Raw genomic sequence first — 18,733 nt, 5'->3', positions numbered from 1 at the left:
AATAGTACCTGTCTGGATTGAGTCACTAGCAAAACTAACTGCATGTGTTCCTCTGCAGGTATCAGAGAAATTGATCCCCTTGTCTTATTAAAGCAGCTAGAAACATGGAATGGATTAATATTAGTGTGACAGGCCTGCTTACTGCTTATACGCTTCTAAGTCACTGATAAATCCCGGCATTTTCCGGTATTTAAGAGCAGGGAAGACGATACACTGTAGATTATTTAGTACACAAGCATATAAACGCATCAGCTTGCAATTTTAATTACTTGTATTCGCGGCTAAAGGCTCTCGCCTGACTAATTCTATCCGGAGGTTCATCGCGGTGTTGACGCGGCGGCACAAGCTGCTTTTTCCACATTTGCGTAATGTGACAGGTCTATCATTACCCGGTAAGCCCATGGGAGCGCTCAATAAACACCTATTTCTCCCAGTAAATCCCCTCGCCTTCGCCATGCTGCTTACAAGGATTTCCCAAGGCACACAACACACTCTCGTCTCTTTTCTACTCCTCTACTCTCCCTCTCACTGTGGCAATATCTATTTCCCTGAACGCATTTTATACACTGACATTTAGAATACAATTAAAGAGACGGGCAAGATGACGAATAGGGAAGGGAGGATTACCGAGGCCTTTGCAATCTGACAATGGTTCTCCCGAACCAAGTCAACATCTCAAGTTGTCAGACGCCGTCAATGAGGCCCTTGTTAGTTTGTTTGTTTTCTATTGTCTGAGGCTGATTCCCTCCTGCCTTGATGTGGGCTAGGCCCTTGCTGCCTTAGCAATTCACCTGTGATGTATGTGCATATAACACACTGGGTACACCACAAAGCCTGGCACGGTGACACATGTGTAGCGTGTGCGTTGAATAACGATGGCGCCACGCCGTGTGGGAGGCACGTTAGGTGTTCGGGGAAGGGTTGAGTAAACAGCTGTATCTGGACTGGATCAGCGGGTACGTGTCGGTGAGCGAGGGGCTGCCATGGCGATAGGGTATGTCTCGTTGATGACAGCGTTGTATACAGCATAAAAGAAGGTGGGTGTGATCCTCTGACCTCCTCTGAAGACCGTTGGAAAGGGTTGCCCAAGCCCAACACACACACACACACACACACACACACGCAGTGCGAGAGGGGCATTAACGAGGTGATCGCACAACGCTGTAGATGAACAAAGGAGGTCTTCACTCTGTGTGTCAAAGACACCCCGTGGAGGAGTAGCTAGCTAGACCCTCCATTCCTCTTCACATTATGCAACCCAGACAAAAGATCCGTGCCATAGGTTAATATTGGATTTGCCCCTCAGCTCTATTAGCATAGAAGACATAGCAGACTCCCCAGCCCCTCCTCGTTGACTTTCCCTGACTCTCTAGTAGCTAATGGTTAACCATCAGCCATGCAAAACCTGAGCCGTGACAGGTGTTTAGAAAGCAGTTTCTCTTGTATACAACGTTTTTAAGGAGTGCGTCAACCAAGACTATATCCTGTTTTTAAGGCAGTTTAACAGTAATGACACCAAGTACCATGCCACCAAATTCACCTTGAATGTATATACAGTACAGTGGTTGAACTCTGAACCGTGTAAAATGACTGACTGTTCCAGGTTGGCTGTTGGTTGGTTTATGGATGAGAGGAGCTGTATTATAAATATCATGTTGGTTCTTGCCTTTCTTAGTGGTTTAGTGACTCCAGATCTGCCTCCCAATCAGACTGTGGGCACCGGGCCATCCTGTGGGCGTCACTGCTTTAAAGGTCGCCGCCATACATCTCATCACAGTAAAATATCCCTACGCCACTTTCCTTAACATTCATCTGACTATAGCCCCCCATCCGGAACGCAGAACTCTGAGAAAAGGCTACAGAGATAAAGGCTAATTAATACATTTACATGTATTAATATCTGCTCTGCATTCCCCCTGGTAGGGGTAGGATCTCAAAATAGGAGAGAAAAAATGATCACAGCAGAAAAACATTTTGTTATTATTCATGAAGAAACCTTCTGTTGACTTTTGGAGAAGGAGGAGAAAAAAAAAGTGTCAGCACATTTTGGCTCGAACACCCTCGGTGACTGCATGCTTTTGTAACAAGAAAACAATATTTTATTCTCTTTCCTCCCCCCCATCTGTGTTAGTTACACAGACCTACAGGACAAGACTGCTAAATTCTGAGGACAGAGGAGGTTCATCATTGTGATGCAAAAGAAGTTGAAATATAACCCCGAGGCAAGCGGCAGCGTAGAAAAACATGAAGAAAGTGCTACACCCCCCAGACCTTTGATGTAGCAGCAACACATTTACCTTCTGACAGAAGATGCATGGAAGCAATAAGCGAGTTATACCCAGACCCTTACACATGCGATCTGATTATTCTGGCCCGGGTGTTAATTGGATACTAACTCGCAGATCTGGCACGAGTAGCAGACCAGGTGTTGGGAAGCCTTTCCAAGTGATGAACTATAATTCACTGAGCTCCTTGAAGCACTTGTAATTTAGCGCGTGTCATTTGATGAAGCGGCTGATCCAGCGGTCTCTGTAGTACCTGGAACATCACAAGGCAGACTGGCTGTTCCCTTCAAGAGTACCAGCAACTATAGCACACACCAAGAGACCTGGCAGGAGACCCGTTCGGAAATATCAACTGGGAAAGACAGTACGGAGAGCTATTGTGATAATACAGTGTGTCTGCTCCTCTCCACTAGCCACTGGAGGCTATAAACACTATTACAGACACTGTTGTAGTGACATAGTACTGTTACGCAGTACATGTCCTCAGCTTTATAAATGAAAAGGGTATCAGGATTATCTACCCAGAGATAGATATGTTTTGAAGGACTACTGCATCTACCATAACCCACATCTATTTTATTAGAGGACTTCATGCAATTGGTGTCTTTATGTTTTGATAGATTGCATGTCGCATACTGTGCTGATTTGGGAGAAAGAAAATTATAATCTACTTAGCTCTGGTCCTGACAATCTGGAGTATTGATCTCCTAATCCGAAGTGTGTGTGTGTGTGTGTGTGTGTGTGTGTGTGTGTGTGTGTGTGTGTGTGTGTGTGTGTGTGTGTGTGTGTGTGTGTGTGTGTGTGTGTGTGTACATTACATTATGTATTACACTTTGCCCACTTCTCTGAGAAGTTCTGAAAAGTAAGCAAAGCTTGCAGGGAGGGAAGGAGGCCTGGTAGGAAGCCTTGGTGGTCTGGCCATGAAGTAGCCCCCTATCAATAAGAGCCTGGCCACCATTGGCAGTAATTGGTTAGTAAATGAGCAGTGTCAGCTGAAAGGGACTGGAGGGGTCAGAAGTTCAGCAGCTCAGAGGGTCTGTAGTTTGGGGCCCTTGGCCCCTGGGGAGCCCGGGATTGAGATGAATTAGAGGGGGACACTGGAGGAATTCCATCCTCTCTCTCTCTCTCTCTTTCCTCTCTCTATCCCTCTCTCTTCTCTGGGATAAAATGGGTCTAACAACTTAATTAACACTGAAGCTTGTCTCTGCCAAGCAGCTCAAGTAATTATCACCTGACGCCCCTCCATTTCTCATTTTATTTATCTAAACAGTATCTGTGGCTGCTCTGAGACCATTTAGCTAGTGCTGAAGAGGCCCTTACGTTATTCACTCCATTCACCACCCCATCTCCGGCCCTGTTTATGCCTCAGTCCCACATCTAATTGGGAACTTCCCCCACTTATTACCGCTAAGTGAATTCTAGGGAAATTGAGAGAAATTCATGTCTTTTTTTCAGCCCTTAATTGTTTAAGTTTTAACTCTGATACTGTGGGATATCTTTAGTGTGATTTGATTTGGTCATAAATCCATTGTCGCAGAGAGAAGCCCAAGTGGGTAGAATCGCTGAAGGTGCATTCATCTGCCCATTGGTCCGGTTCGATGCAGAGAACCACCGAACGGTGGTGTGGTTTTTAATCGCACAATTCTCAGTCAAATCAAACAAAATACGAGGCCTCTCACCGGAAATAAACCGCAACTGCTGCCTTGGCGTCTAGAGGTACCTGATCACTTCTCTCCGGAGAAGAAGTTGACCTTTTGCAGCCGTGAAGAGGCTTGTTCGTTCTCTGGCTCGGTGTGTGACGAGCGAGACAGAGCACCTTAATGATGTGCTTGTTCTTGTGAGGGGCAGCCAATGTTTTCTCATCAGGATCCAATTTAAAGGTCCTTTGTTCTGCACTCAGACCTTGGAGCTAAGCAGCAAACCGCACGGCCTCCAAAGTTCAAGTTGATAGCCATCGTCTTTCCTATATGCCTTCCTCTGCTTTCTTAAGGCAAAGGAAATAAACAAATAGGGAGCAAACAGAGAGCGCCCAAGACTGCTTTGATTGCCATGCTGTGTGTTTTGTTTAGAATCCTGTTAACCTACATACCAATGATATGATGTGTTACTTTTGAGGATTTGGAGTAGGACCATTTGGGAACAATTTACACATATAAAAGAATTAGAAACATCCATTTCTGTTATTACCGTCCTCCCCGGTTACCATCCTCAACTGTAGCTAATTTTCAAATGATTTAAGAAATCCCATGAAGTTTTTGTTGTTGTTGTCATAATAGATTGGTAACGTGGTTCCTTTGGATGACAGAGGAGATAGCTAGCTAGCCTAGCTTTGTTGTATATCATGGCGGTGGTCTGATCCTGTGCGTGAGAGGACCGTTCATTGTCTGCCCATGTTTATGACGCGACGGTCCCTGTAAATGCTCATTAATTTTGTCCCTTCGTGGCAAAATCATTTCGAGGAGAAGCAATTCAGCCTCTGTTCCTTTTAATTCACTGCTCTTGTCAATCAAGCGGCCCGGGCTGCGGTATCCTGCGGAATGGAGGTGTTATATTCCGGCAATTATCATGTCATATACTCTAAAATGTAAATGAACGTGTGTAAAATTAAATGTATGGGTTGTCAGTGAAGAATAAGAACCAGGAGAGCAATTACTTATCGTCTTTCATCTTGGAGGCTCTGATACGTCAAGCAGAAAAGCATTCAGTTAAATGCCTGGAATTAGCTTTGTGCTGGGGCTTCAACAATGAACCAAGGGCCGGGGCCTTCCTCTCCTCCGCCTCGCCTGCCTCTCTTTTTGTTTGGGGAAGAGCGATGAAATTAAGATGATTATCATCCATCACTCGCGAGCTAAAAAAGCGAATGAAAGCGGGAAAGCCACTTCCTTGACTTCATTTGTTGCCTATTTTTCAATTTTCATTTTTGAATCCCCTTGTTTTCCTTGTCAGCATGCATGGGCTTTTCTCCTTGCTTGTTGTTCAGATACAGTATTATCCTCATCCTGTACAACTGGCTTGTTAATGCGTATATATACATATATATACCTCTTACAGAATACATGGTGTTTGGTGGTGTTGTGATTCATTATATGGTCTTGTATGGTTATGTGTTTTCACTATTTACATGTTTACATTTAAAAACCCAGACTCACACCAAGTTCCCCATTTGTCAACCACGTTAACCACAGGATCCTCATTCAAGCAGCCAATTAATGGGTTTAAATGGAAGCATTGTCATCCTGTCCCCCACAATTCAACGGGGTGGCCCCCAGTGTAATTACAAGTCTCAGATGTATCTTAAGGTTTAATAACACTTGACGGTGGAAGCACGATGCATTTAGTCACATGCAGATGTTTCATTTGTGACTTTTGTTGCTTTGTTCGGCCTCTTTCTTTTGTGTCTCCTTAACGAAGTGCAGAAGAGAGTGAGGCTCCTGCTATAACACAACAGCCTTCACACACACACACACACACACACACACACACACACACACACTCGCGCCCACACACACACACACACTCGCGCCCACACACACACGCACACACTCTCTCTCTAAGACCCAAATGAACAATGGTGGCAGGCTAGGATTTGTTTGAATATGAATGTGGTGGTGCGGTGGGGTGGGGTGGTGGAGGAGGCTGGGGCTGGGGATGGAGTTTGACCTTCAGCTGTGATTTTCAGTTCATCAGGATTAGTCAAGCTGGGCGATCAGGAGCGCTAATGCATAATGACTTCTAAAATGAAAAATGTGTAGTGACCATGCAAATGTCTCAGCTAATCAAAGAGGGGAACCTGGGCTGAGGAGAGGAGAGAAGAGCAAAACAAGGACGTGTCAAGGCCTGAGAGATGGGGGGGATTGAGGGGAGGGGGGATACAGGGAGAGATGTATGGAAAGTAATCAAGCAGCTTGATTAAACAGTAGCGTTAGATGTTAAGGAGACAGGAGGGTCTTATTGGCCCTTTCTGTCATGCCGTCATCGTATACTGTCATAGCGACTATGTGCTAAACGATGTCGCAATTAGCGAGGGCTATGGAATGGCCACAACTACATACTACAATATTCAGTATAGTCATATTCTTTAAAGACGCCTGCAAGAGATTTAATTCATCTTATCTTAGCATACGATACTATTTGGTGCACTATTCTGCATCTGCAATGGTTGGATGTGTCATATCAGAGCCTGTGTAATAGAATATTAAAATGCCTAAAGCCCTTGCAGTCGAATAACACTTTCAGATTATACCTGTCCCCAACAGGTGTTAGTGAAAGTTTCAAATTCCTTTATTCAGCAGCATAGCAGAGTAAACAAACTTATCCCAGCGTTTGTTTTCATTCCAGTCATTGTAAAAAAATTTAAATAAATAATACCAGGCATGAAGAATTCAACAAGAAGTGATATAAACATTAAAGCTACATTCCCCTGTTTCTATGTGCTCATGCAGGCAATCAAAGTGAGAAGCAAAGAAAAGTTGGATCTTTCTTGCTTTGTTATTGATCTGTTGTGTTAGGAAGTCTCTATCTACTCTCTAATACGGCGGCAGGTAGCCTAGTGGTTAGAGCGTTGGGCCAGTAATCAAAAGGTTGTTAGATTGAGTCCCCAAGCTGACAAGGTAAAAATCTGTTGTTCTGCCCCTGAACAAGGCATTTAACCCACTGTTCCTAGGCCGTCATTGAAAATAAGAATTTGTTCTTATCTGACTTGCCTAGTTAAATAAAGGTTAAATAAAATAAATAAGACTTTGGCTGAGAAATATATATCTTTGTTTTGTTTTGGTGAAGTTCTCTCTAGCAGTTTTGACAGCAGCTAGTAATTGAATGATTCTTATCACCTAAAAAATGACATATACGTTTTTCAAAATGACACGTCAGTGGAGAAAGAATTGCGCCTCTGGCTGCTTTTCGTGAGAGTGAAGAAGTTGAAAAACTTCTGTGCGCTGCAGAAAGGCAGCTGGTAATTCCACGAACAGAATTGTCTACCAGCACCAACTAGCACCGATCCTCTCAGAATAAGTTTCTCTAACAATCATCTCCCTCCCTGTCTCTCCAAGGCTCTTTCTGAGTGATCTCTAACCTCAGGGTTGTCTGGGTGCTGGAATGCTGATTGGGCATACCAAGTGTCCACTTCAACTGTGTTATTTTAATCAACTTTGGAGTTGTGCATTTTCCTGCTGTTTCACAATGGCCGCCACTGATAGACATGCCTAAGGCGGTTCAAGGGTTCAGCTAATTAGGGTATACGTCTATTTAAATCCCTCTCTTCTCCCAGCGGGCGGACTGTCAAAAATAAGGCAAGGAAACACAAAGGCACAGCACCCATCCATCCTTCAGCACAGAGTGCCTCAGCACAAGGGTGACGGGAGACATGCTTTCTCTACCTTTTGGTCCCCAGCCAGACCCTGACGCATTCTCTCTCTCTCTCTCTCTCTCTCTCTCTCTCTCTCTCTCTCTCTCTCTCTCTCTCTCTCGGTCTCTGTCCTTTCCTCCCTCTCTTTCTCTCTCTGTACCTCCGTTGCTCCCCCTTCCCTCTCTCTCTCTCTCTCTCTCTCTCTCTCTCTCTCTCTCTCTCTCTCTCTCTCTCTCTCTCGCACCCACCCTCCAGGTGCCGGTGTCAGTGGCCATGATGAGTCCCCAGGTGATCACCCCCCAGCAGATGCAGCAGATCCTCCAGCAGCAGGTCCTATCCCCTCAGCAGCTCCAGGCCCTGCTCCAACAGCAGCAGGCTGTCATGCTGCAGCAGGTACCTAACATACACACACACCGTGTAGGCAGACACAGAGAGACACGCACAGTAACACACCCACCCACACAACCACATACGCACCGAGAGACATTCACCTAGACACAGACACATAGTTACGTAGACATACACGCGCAGTTACATGCGTATGGTCACATAATGCCTGCCTCTATTGAACCGCACAAACACGCAGACACACACACACACACACACACACACACACACACACACACACACACACACACACTGCCTGTGTAGCACTATGCCCACCACACATAAGGTACAGTACATCCACGCCCGCTGCGCCCTTGACACAGTTATAAAAGAGAGACTAGAAGTGACGCACTTTGACCACGTCACAACCAATTACCTGTATCCCCCCGTGGGTCTATTTCCTGGGAGCCCTCGGGAAAGGTAAAAGCTGTCAGGGTAGTTACTGTAGTTATGAGGAAGTCAATGAAAGAGGGGTGGAGCGAAGGAGCTGAGTTTTTCATCATTATTTCAGAGATAGACTACAGTGAGAAAATAGGGAGCGATTGTTTCATTAACTACTATCTTTAGTGGAATTTATGAATTCATTCAGTTTCAGGAAGATGTCCCATGCAGGCTAGAAACTGATTGCAATTTATATTCTTTAGAAGACTTTTTACCCTACTGTACCCTCCTCTGTCGTCAGGAGTCACTGAGAGTAGCATAGACAGCAGAGAGTCGATGTCATGTGTGATGTGTGATGAATCCGGTCCTTTGAGTGTGCTGTATTCACTTTAAAGCATTTCAGTGCCTGTCAAGACATTTGACCAAAAACTGTATTCTAGTTAATATGATTGATTAATTGTGCCCCCTCCAGTACTGTGCGAGGCCATTTAAAGTCCATACGGAGAAGACATGGCGGGAGAGCGAGACTACAGTATGTGTGTCCCCTGCTAGAAAATGAATACGATTATTTATGGCACTTCCGCCGTGTGTTACTCGTAGCCAACATGTGTCGGTGTTGTCGTGGCACCTCATTTTCAAAAAAATAAAATGCAAATGAATTACAACATGTCAGAACCTTGGCGAATGCTCTTTTTGCTGCTCTAGTATGGAAACCGATTCCTCGTGAAGTTTACAAACACATTGCTACGGTATTATACCATATGGTCAATATAGTCTGTCTCGGTAAATCGAGGCTTTCCGCATGCCCAAAACGTCACACACCATACCAATGAAAACAAGAGAAAAGAAGCATTTGCCAATGTCTATTTACATAGCCAGACGATAATATGGACATTCTCCTAGGTTACCCGGAATGTTTCTTTTGATCATCTATCTCTCTTTCTTCCCTTCCCAGCAACATCTGCAGGAGTTTTATAAGAAACAGCAGGAGCAGCTACACCTACAGCTTTTACAACAGCAGCACCCTGGAAAGCAAGCAAAAGAGGTGGGTATCTGTTTAGACCCGGAATGGCCTGGCAGTGGGAGTGGGAGGCAAGACAAGCAGGGAACAAGTCTAGATGATGTCTTGCTGGCTGTCTCACTCAGTTCATTCTTCGAGGCTAGCGGCCGTGGATTTGGGGAAACCTTCCCATGTTTATGGGATTCCACAGACCAAGCTAGCTAATCTCCAAAGCCAGTGTTCTCTAATGTGAGCTAATGGTTCTCCCAGTGTTACTGGATGTGCCTGAGTGTGTGTTTGATAGACTAAGCACTGACACTTGTTATCTGCCACTGGGGAAGACTTGGGGAGAAATTACGGGACGGGGGGGAGGTTCTCGCCCTCCTTCTAAAACATGTAAATGAAGGGACGTGATGTTAAATAGCTAAAAAATCCCAGTTTGAGCCGAGAGAGAGAGAGACAGGACCGAGTCACAGGGTCTGCTGATTAATGAACTGCTTCTGTGGGTTTGGGCCGAGTGGCGAGCAGCAGAAAAGTTAGAGTGTGACGCGCTCATAAATCACGCTGACAACCCGCCAGTCTACCAGGCGAGGCTCGCAGTCTGTCACAGGGGCCGAACATCGTAGCGTGCCGCACGCTGTGCCGCACACTGCGCCGGGGCCAAATCTAAACAAAACATGGGGAAGCAGTTAAATTGATCAAGAAAATGTATCACAGACACCTTTTCCCAGACACATCTCTCTCTCTCTCTCTACCTCTCTCCCTCTCTCTCTATCCCCTCCTACCTCCCTCCATCTCTCTCTCTCTCTCTGTCTGTTCAAGCAGCCCATTATGCAGACCCTACAGGAAGCTGCTACTGACCTCCCGGAGGCTTTGTTTCTGTTTGGATTTGTGAATAGAATTTTCAGCCCTCCGTCGCCATCAAATATGGAATAGAAATTGCTCCCTTATTTCTCCAGAGACGGCGGGTCCAATCCACATGACTTGCTCCATTATGCAGTCTGTTTTCCAGTGAGCGCATCACAAGTTTTGTCTGTCCCCCCCCCCACCCCACCCCCCCAGGCTAGAAAGGAAAGGGTCTTCCACTGCAGCTTCTCTCTCTGTGAAGTGTGCCTTCCTCCACATATATCCTCAGGAGTGTCTCTCCACAATTCCATGGCCACCTTGGTCTTGTAATTCTTGGCAAGATTCTCCTATAATAACAAGCCTTTCCTTGAGTGTTACAATGGAATCTGACAGTAGAAAGATAGTGGGGGGAGAAAGAGAGGCAGACAGAGAGAGAGAGCGATAGAGAAAGTGAGAGAGAGAGTGATAGAGAGAGTGATAGAGAGTGATAGAGTGAGAGAGAGAGAGAGATACAGATACAGAGATACAGAGAGATGTAGAGAGATGTGGAGCTAACAGAGCCAGTTGGATGATAGCTCCATGTTTCCTAATAGACCGCCAGAGATCTCATCCACAGCCCACTGTGGACTAAACTGGTAACGAAGTGATGCTCAGTTCTCGCCATGTTTACTGTTATAGAAACGTATTATACCATGGTAATACACAGTTAGCTGTCTGATCGACATCTGCAACAACACCAGAATAGTACTGTTGTGATTAAGCCACAAAAGTCAGGGCTTTTTCCTCTCCTGCTTGTTTTTCTGTGGTTGCTTTGGCAGTTTTTTTTTGGTGTTGTTGTTGTTGTTGATGTTGTTTTGCTCGGGCTTACGCAATCGGCTGTCTGGCTGGTCCCGTGGTAAACAAGGGTGGGGGGAGAGGGGGTGGGAGGGGGATAACGCTGGTGTGCTCAGTAGCTGTAAATCTCCTAGCGAGTTCCCCTCGGCCCCATAAGCTGTAATAGACCATCAGCAAATGGAAGACAATTAACTATCAGCTGTGGGGGGGAAGGGATTTACCCAGGGCTTAATATCATACAGAAGACTCATCTCATAGCAGTCTGGAGTGGCGAGTGCAGTCCGTCAGTCTATTAGCCCAGTGTGCCTAGCTCTGCCTCGTTCAGCAAGAGGAGGAGACAGAATAGAACAGGAACTAGGCAAAAAGGAGGTGAGGAAAGAGAGAGAAAGGAAAGAGGAAGAGAGACAGGCAGTAGTTAAGATCATGGAAGCAGCAGCATCGGCAATGGAAGCATCCTCGTCGTCAGTGTGGGCGCCCACTTTCTTGTTAATTTGTTTAATTTGTGCTCCTCTCCTCCTCCACTCCTCCTCCTCCTGCTCATCTTCACTATAGCAACAGCAGCAGCAGCAGCATCAGCAGCAGCTTGCCACCCAGCAGCTCGTCTTCCGGCAGCAACTCCTCCAGATGCAACAGCTCCAGCAGCAGCAGCACCTGCTCAACATGCAGCGCCAGGGCCTGCTTTCCCTGCCCCCGGCCCCAGGACAGGCAGCCCTCCCTGGGCAGACCATGCCACCAGGTAAGGGGGTGGCTGGAGGAAGTGAAGGGGGAGAGGAGGGGAAGGGGAGAGAGCCTGGGGCTTCAGGCGTTCTGAGGCTGGGGGGGCTATATTGCACGTGACTGCTGGCGCCCACACCGTTCTCTCTCTCTAGCTCTCTTTCTGTTTCTATCTTACTTTCTCTTGGTTTGTCTTCCCTTTTTGTTACTACCTCTTTCTCTCTCGCTTAGCTCAGCCTGTCTCTCTGTCTCTTCCTGTGTCTGCGAGTGTTTCTCGCTCTCCCTCTATTCCCTCGCTCCCTGCTCACCCCTCCCTCTGCGTTGTTGTTGTTGTTGTTTACTGCCTGCCTCACAGTAAGCAGCGAAGAAAAGAGACAAGAGGAGCCGCTTCCATTTTCTCTCGCCTCGCCAAGAAGTAAACACGTGTTTACCAAAATGGCGGGGGGGCGAAAACAACAAAAACAACTAGGAAGAAACAAAACGAAGGGGGGTTAATTACCGGTGTGAGGCTGAAACAGAAGGACAATGAGTGTTTATCTAGCTAGATAATATCATTTGTGCTAACTGAATTCTGCTTTCTCTGTGACTGTAATCCAGTGGCAGCCATTGTGGATCAATGCCCGTAGTTCCCTGTAGATTTCATTGGAACACTGCTTTCTTATTAAGCAGAACGGCTGACAAGAGATCATCCCAGTTAATCTCTCAGTGTAGCCGTGTGTCATTTGATTAAAAAACGAATCCTGAGTTAGAGATGAACGTAGGCAGTAAACAGGAGGAAGCTATTTCTGTTGGTTTGTGATGACACTGTGTTGATGTAGTCTACAAGACTATCAGCTCCAGGCATTGTAGTGTGTGTGTAACTGTATTGTAACTGTGTTGGTCCTCTGTTTCTCCCCTCTCCCAGCTGGACTGAGCCCAGCAGATCTCCAACAGTTGTGGAAGGACGTGACCGGTGGCGGCCACAACATGGAGGACAACGACATCAAACACAGCGGCGGCGGCCTGGACCTGACCACTACCAACTCTTCCTCGACTACCTCCTCTACCCCTTCCAAAGCGTCACCTCCCATCTCCCACCACTCCGTCGCCAACGGCCAGTCTCCCGCACTCAATTCCAGAAGAGAGAGGGAGCGAGAGAGGGAACGGGAAAGGGAGAGGTACGGAAAGTGAGCTACACGTCCGCCACCCACTACACAGCACATTGTAGACACAAAAGCTTGTTATTGGCTGTTAGTTGTTTGTTGTTTTATGGCTTTTAATAATATACAAATACATTCAATATCTATGTATAGAAACAACCGATCAGAGTATTTGTCCCCGTTTAGGAACAAAAAGAAAAAAACATATTTGTTCCTGCCGGGTTGAACAAGATGTTTTGTTTGTTTGTTCAATAGTTTATTAGTGTCTTGGTAATATTCAAAAACCAGCCTCGGCCTCCCTAGGGACAGCGTAGGATGCTATTGAACACAGTTGCTTACACTATATCAAAAGCAAGGAGAGGAAGGCACCGGCAGCAATACACTGCTGTGCGAGCAGAAAGCAAAGGTAACTGCCATGTACATTAAGTATTTAGTGGCACTTTTCTTTTAAAATGACCTTACCTTACCTCTTGTCATGTAAACAGAATACATGATGCCAAGGTGGTATTTTAGAATGTTTATCCTTGCGTTTCCGCCTTTATATGTGGTTGCGACTGTAAGAAAACACTGTTCGCATATCTGTCTATCTGATTCCATGCATTATTCAAGGCTCTTTCCTGCAATATAAGAAGAATGTGGCGTAGTGTAGCGGTGTGGAGAGATTACAGTGCAGGTGGATGTGTTGTGTAATTGGTTTAAAGTAGATGCTATCTGCTGCCGCCACTAAACGGGGGCTTGAAACAGATATCTTTGGAAGGCAGACGTCCCCCTAGAGGAGAAACAAAAACAGGAGGAGGGGGCAGGGAAAAAAAGAGAAAGAAAACACTTTTTATCTGTTAGTGTCCCCCGGGGGGGGGTGTGGCGTCTCGTGATGATCGAACGCGGAGTATTGTCAAGGAGAGATGCTTACTAACACACAGTGGATCGATGGAGGGAAAGCCTGTCTGTAGAAACCATGTGTGAGCTCTCACATACACACACACACACACACACCGACACACAAACACACACACACCCTCCAACCCCCCCAAATACAGAAACAAGTGGAGCCGAAAGGTTAAACCGTCACTTTTAATAGGATGTGCTGTCTACTTGGGGTCGTAACTTATTCGGGTGCCATTTTCCAAGCAGGACCCTCTCTTGTCCTCAAAATAACATGAATTACATTCATCTCATGATGAAAATTATATGGCTGTCTGGATTTTTCATGTTTACTTGAAAGCCCTCCGTTGATCGCTTTACAAGATGAAGAAATAGGGGTTGGGAAAATAAGAAAATAAAATTGGTCCCCCAATGGGTTGGCTGGATGGTTTTTCACACGTTGTTTAGGGGTTTGCAATAACACTGGGGATAGCTAAACCTCTAGATCAATAATCAGATGTTAATCATATTGCTAGGCCAGCCACCCTCATCTTTTCTCCCTTCTGTTATTAGGAACACCCTATTTCCTTTATAGTGCACTACCTTTAGCCAGAGCATCAAGAGCCTCATGGGCTCTGGCCAAAAGTAGTGCACTTTATAGGGAATAGGGTGCTATTTCAGATGCAGACAGTAACTTCCATCCTTGGATTAATTAGGCTCCTTCCCTTCTCCTAGCAGCCTTGGCAGTTGAACTATTCAATAGAACAGGGCTGAATTGACCTGTTTTGACCTGCTTGTCGCTGATGGTAACCTGACAGCCACCAGCAGCCTCAAGCCATTATGGCTTTTTTGATGAATCTGACGCCAGTCTACCCTTCTCTCTCTCCTTCTCTCTACCTCCGATCCTTCCCTTTTTTCTCTCTCTGTCTAACTCTACCTGTCTCTTTCTTTCTCCCTCTCTCCCTTTCACTCTCGCTCTCTCTCTATCCACCCCCCATCTCTTTCTCCCCCTTCTCTCTCCCTCCCCTTCCACCCTCTCTCTCGCTCTCTCTCTCTCTCTCTCTCTCTCTCTCTCCCCATCTCACTCTCTCTATCCATCACTCCCTCCTTCTCTCTCCCTCTCATTCTCTCCCCATCTCACTCTATCCATCGCTCCCTCCTTCTCTCTCCCCCTCATTTTCTCCCCCTGTCTCTCCCTCTCTCCCTCCCTCTCTCTCTCTTCTCTCCTCAGCTCATTACACGAGGAAAGCGGCGCCTCCCACTCCCTCTATGGTCATGGGGTGTGCAAGTGGCCCGGCTGCGAGAGCGTCTGTGAGGACTTCGGACAGTTTTTGAAGTAGGTCTTAATCTGAGAATGTACTCTCTACGCTGTGTCTTTACTCACCTCCCCTTTCCTGTACTGACCGACCGCATATATCATCATGTCTTAGCTTACACTGTGAATTTACTGCATGACTGTGCATTATGTTACAGTCTCCTGTGTTAATACTAAAAAAAGTACAAGCTCAATGACAGTTGCATTTAACAACCACAGGCCAAGACAATGGCCCCCATGATATCCGATAAAGCATCATGTCACCCTGCCAAGCGCCTCTCGTGCCTCTTTCCCACAGCAGAGACGACGTCTTATGTTCCATGGTATAAAAGTTGTCGTTCATCAACTAAGATGAGCTTAGCTGCTGTACATTTTTTGTTTCTCAATAATGAAGCTGTAGAGGCCTACTCTGGGGTATTTTCCACAGTACCAGAGCGGCTCTTTGCGAGCTTAATCGAGAGGGCCCAACAAAGAGATAAACACGCTTGCATCTCAATTGGGACATTTTGACGTATAGTTTGTATAGACTGTCAGGCGGCTGGCTACATTAACTCTCGATGTAAATGATCTCCGATTTACACCCAAATCTCCTCTTCAGCTCGCCGAGTTGCCGTGAAAGGGCCTGATAGGCTTGTGTGAAGAGCGTCAAAAACGAACGGCAACTTGTATAGACGCGCGGGGGCCCCACAATGGTTGCATTCAGTGTTGTCATGGCGCCTACGACGGACTGAATGAACTCTTCATGCCCCATCAACAATTTAGTTAATTAGCTCATTTGTAATTGGTCTGCTTTGTTGCCTGGGATGTCAGCAGGAGACATCAAAGGGGAAGGTGTTTGCTAGTGCCATAGATTACAAGTTATCATGTTGCCACTCACTGGAGTAGCTAGGCTCTTTCTCTCTCTTCATTCGAAAAGAGAGAAAAAAGGGCCAAAGCGTTCATTGGAATATTCTAATTAGATTTGTAATTAACTGAGAAACAATGATCTCGTCGAGCGTTTTCACGGGTGTAAATGTCCATGTAAATTCCGCACAAACTCTTTTGAAATAGGGATATTTTTCTATTTCGGGGTGGAGGATTCTTCCTTACATTACAGTGCTGTAACTCCATAACTGTGGTTCTGTGATGATATGGAAGCCCACCAGGGCCAAACCAGAGTTGTAGGATTTAGGTCAGGCAAAACCAAAGGCAGTAGCTTGGCTAATTATACAGCCGTCTGTAGCACTAGCATGTGCATTAGGGCTAATGTGTGTCTGTGTGAAGAGAAATTACTGAAAGCCAGACTGGCTTAATATACAAACCTCTACAGACCCCACAAGTCAGGCAGACAAGGCATTTATTGTGCATTATATCAGTGCCTCTATTCAATGGACACGCCAACAATAGACGCTCCTTTGAATTTATTCTGTCCAGATGTATTTCTATCACAATGTCTTTTCTATGGCTGTTATGTGTGCTTATCCCCTGGGGAAGATGCACTGCATGGAGCAGCATGGTGGATGTCACTAGCAGAGATTTGCTCGGGGGGAAAGGCAGTATATAGGCAATACTATAAGGTTACAGTATATATTCTGCTGGAGGCCCCGGAGCAGAGCAGAAGATTGCCCTTGCGGCTTGAGAAAGATTTTGGCTGTGTGTGAGACTGCATGGCTATAGTGGATTAGTGGTCTATAGCCATACACTCAGTTCACTTTGCCTTACTGAATCCACCCGCTACTGTACATGGGCTTCCACGTAAACACGGCTAAGTATGTTTACTGTATGGGCGTCTTTATAGCTTAGTTTCTCATTTAGGTTAGGGCATAGGTACACAGTAGGTTATGAAACATGTGACTGTATATGTTCTTTAAGAACAGTGTAGAAAAAAGGATTGCACAGATAGGCATGTACTTTACACTAGTAGACTAGAAAGAGGCGTTGCAAGTAATTCTCTGACAGCTGGTATAGTATGGAAAGGGACCCTGCTTCAAACAACTGTCTTTACGAAACAGCCTTAAAGATTCTGGGTGAGACTCCACGTCGTTGCATCCAGCCTGCGAGGAGCCAGAGGTTCATGTACTGTAACCGGCGCATGAAAACAGACAGCAACAAAAGACAACGTGATCCTGGCAGAACAAAGATGGCTGCTTGTCTGCCTTGCCTTGGAGGAGGTATCGTCAGTGTCAGGGAGAGCCTTTTAATGTTTTCGGAGATGCCACTCATCTCCTCGGCAACCGCCAGGTACAAACACACTTTAAAATGGTTTACATAAAATAGGTGTCAGAATCAAATGGCACTTTAAGACGAGAACGCGAGGAGGGGGGGAAACCTAGGTAACCTGATGGTTGGTTGCTGGAGGTATGAAACAAAAGGCTAATGCAGCGGGCGCGTCTAGTCATCTTTTGTTGTGTTGCGGTAGGAAACTTGTCAAGATCAGCAATTAATAGCTCTTCAGTGTCTCTTTTATGTGTGTTTACCTGGAGAGCCTAGAGGCTGGCTGGCACGCTGTGTTAGCTCTGTAGTTCAAATGTAATATTAGCGTGGGAGTGTGTGTGTGTGTGTGTGTGTGTGTGTGTGTGTGTGTGTGTGTGTGGGCCTGTGCGTGCATGTTGATACATGTAAGTGTATGTGGTTCTAAATAGTTTTGTGGCGCATACATTTTCAAGGAAGGTTTGACAGGAACGAGAACAACTCATTTCACACCCAGGTTTGTTCTTTTAGATTAGTGTTACAGTGATATGTATACATTTGTGGGCATAGTTCAGTACTGTACAGTGCAATCAATGCAGAAATATTTGATTCATTCACATCACGTACATTTTACTAGTCCATTCTGTTTAGTATTATTATATAATGCTTCCTGCTCTGTTCCCTTGTTCTATATTGATTTACTCTCCCATCTGTGATCACACACACACATACACACACACACACACACTCATCCATCCGAGAGGAGTTAGTTACCGTTTGATTATCATCTCCAATTAAACATTCTTCAGCCCGTCAGCCCATATATATTCATACCCCCCATCCAAACCTCCAGCATGCCCCTTCAGCATTTCCCTCCAGCATGCTCCTCCAGCATGCTCCAACCGCCAAACCCTCAGACCATGGTCTCCCTAAATCGATGCACCTTGCCGTCTACACAGACAATTTTTCTGCCTCCTCACTTAACTCTTCCCCTCTCTACCCTCCGACGCCATGTCCCCCTCTTCCCCCTTACCCAGCAGGCAGTAGAATCAGAGAGAGAAATGGCAAGCGGAGAGAGAGCGAGAGAGAGAGAGAGAGAGAAATGTTAACCTGACCGCGAGTGTCTCTAACCGTTGCTTAATTAAACCCACAAGGCAGTAAGAAGCCCCCGAATAGGCCCCCTTAGCGCTACTCTGCCAGACGTCTGGCTGGGTGTGACAAGACCTTTAAAACTGAGGGCATTACATTAGTTATGCATATGCTGCTGTCTGGTCTGGTGTGGGTCTGCAATGTGTGTTTGTGTTACTCTGCGCCATGCTAGACAGTCAGGGTGGAGAGAGGCCCCAGCCTCGCTAGCATGAAGGGTCTGGGTCGACAGAGCTGTGATAGGACACATGGACAATTAGGCACACCATACTGTATGTGTGCTTGAAGGTATATTAGCAGGCTCTTAGAACT

The 18,733-nt window shown here is 46.0% G+C and overlaps 1 pseudogene; it reads left to right on the top strand.

The window, feature by feature from the left end:
• The window catches only part of LOC115180520 (forkhead box protein P2-like), a 61,585-nt pseudogene that overhangs the window by 19,260 nt on the left and 23,592 nt on the right, over nt 1-18,733 (top strand).

This window comes from Salmo trutta, chromosome 40, assembly GCF_901001165.1.
Source record: "Salmo trutta chromosome 40, fSalTru1.1, whole genome shotgun sequence".
NCBI lineage: Eukaryota > Metazoa > Chordata > Actinopteri > Salmoniformes > Salmonidae > Salmo > Salmo trutta.
This window is presented reverse-complemented; position numbering and strand designations above follow the sequence as displayed.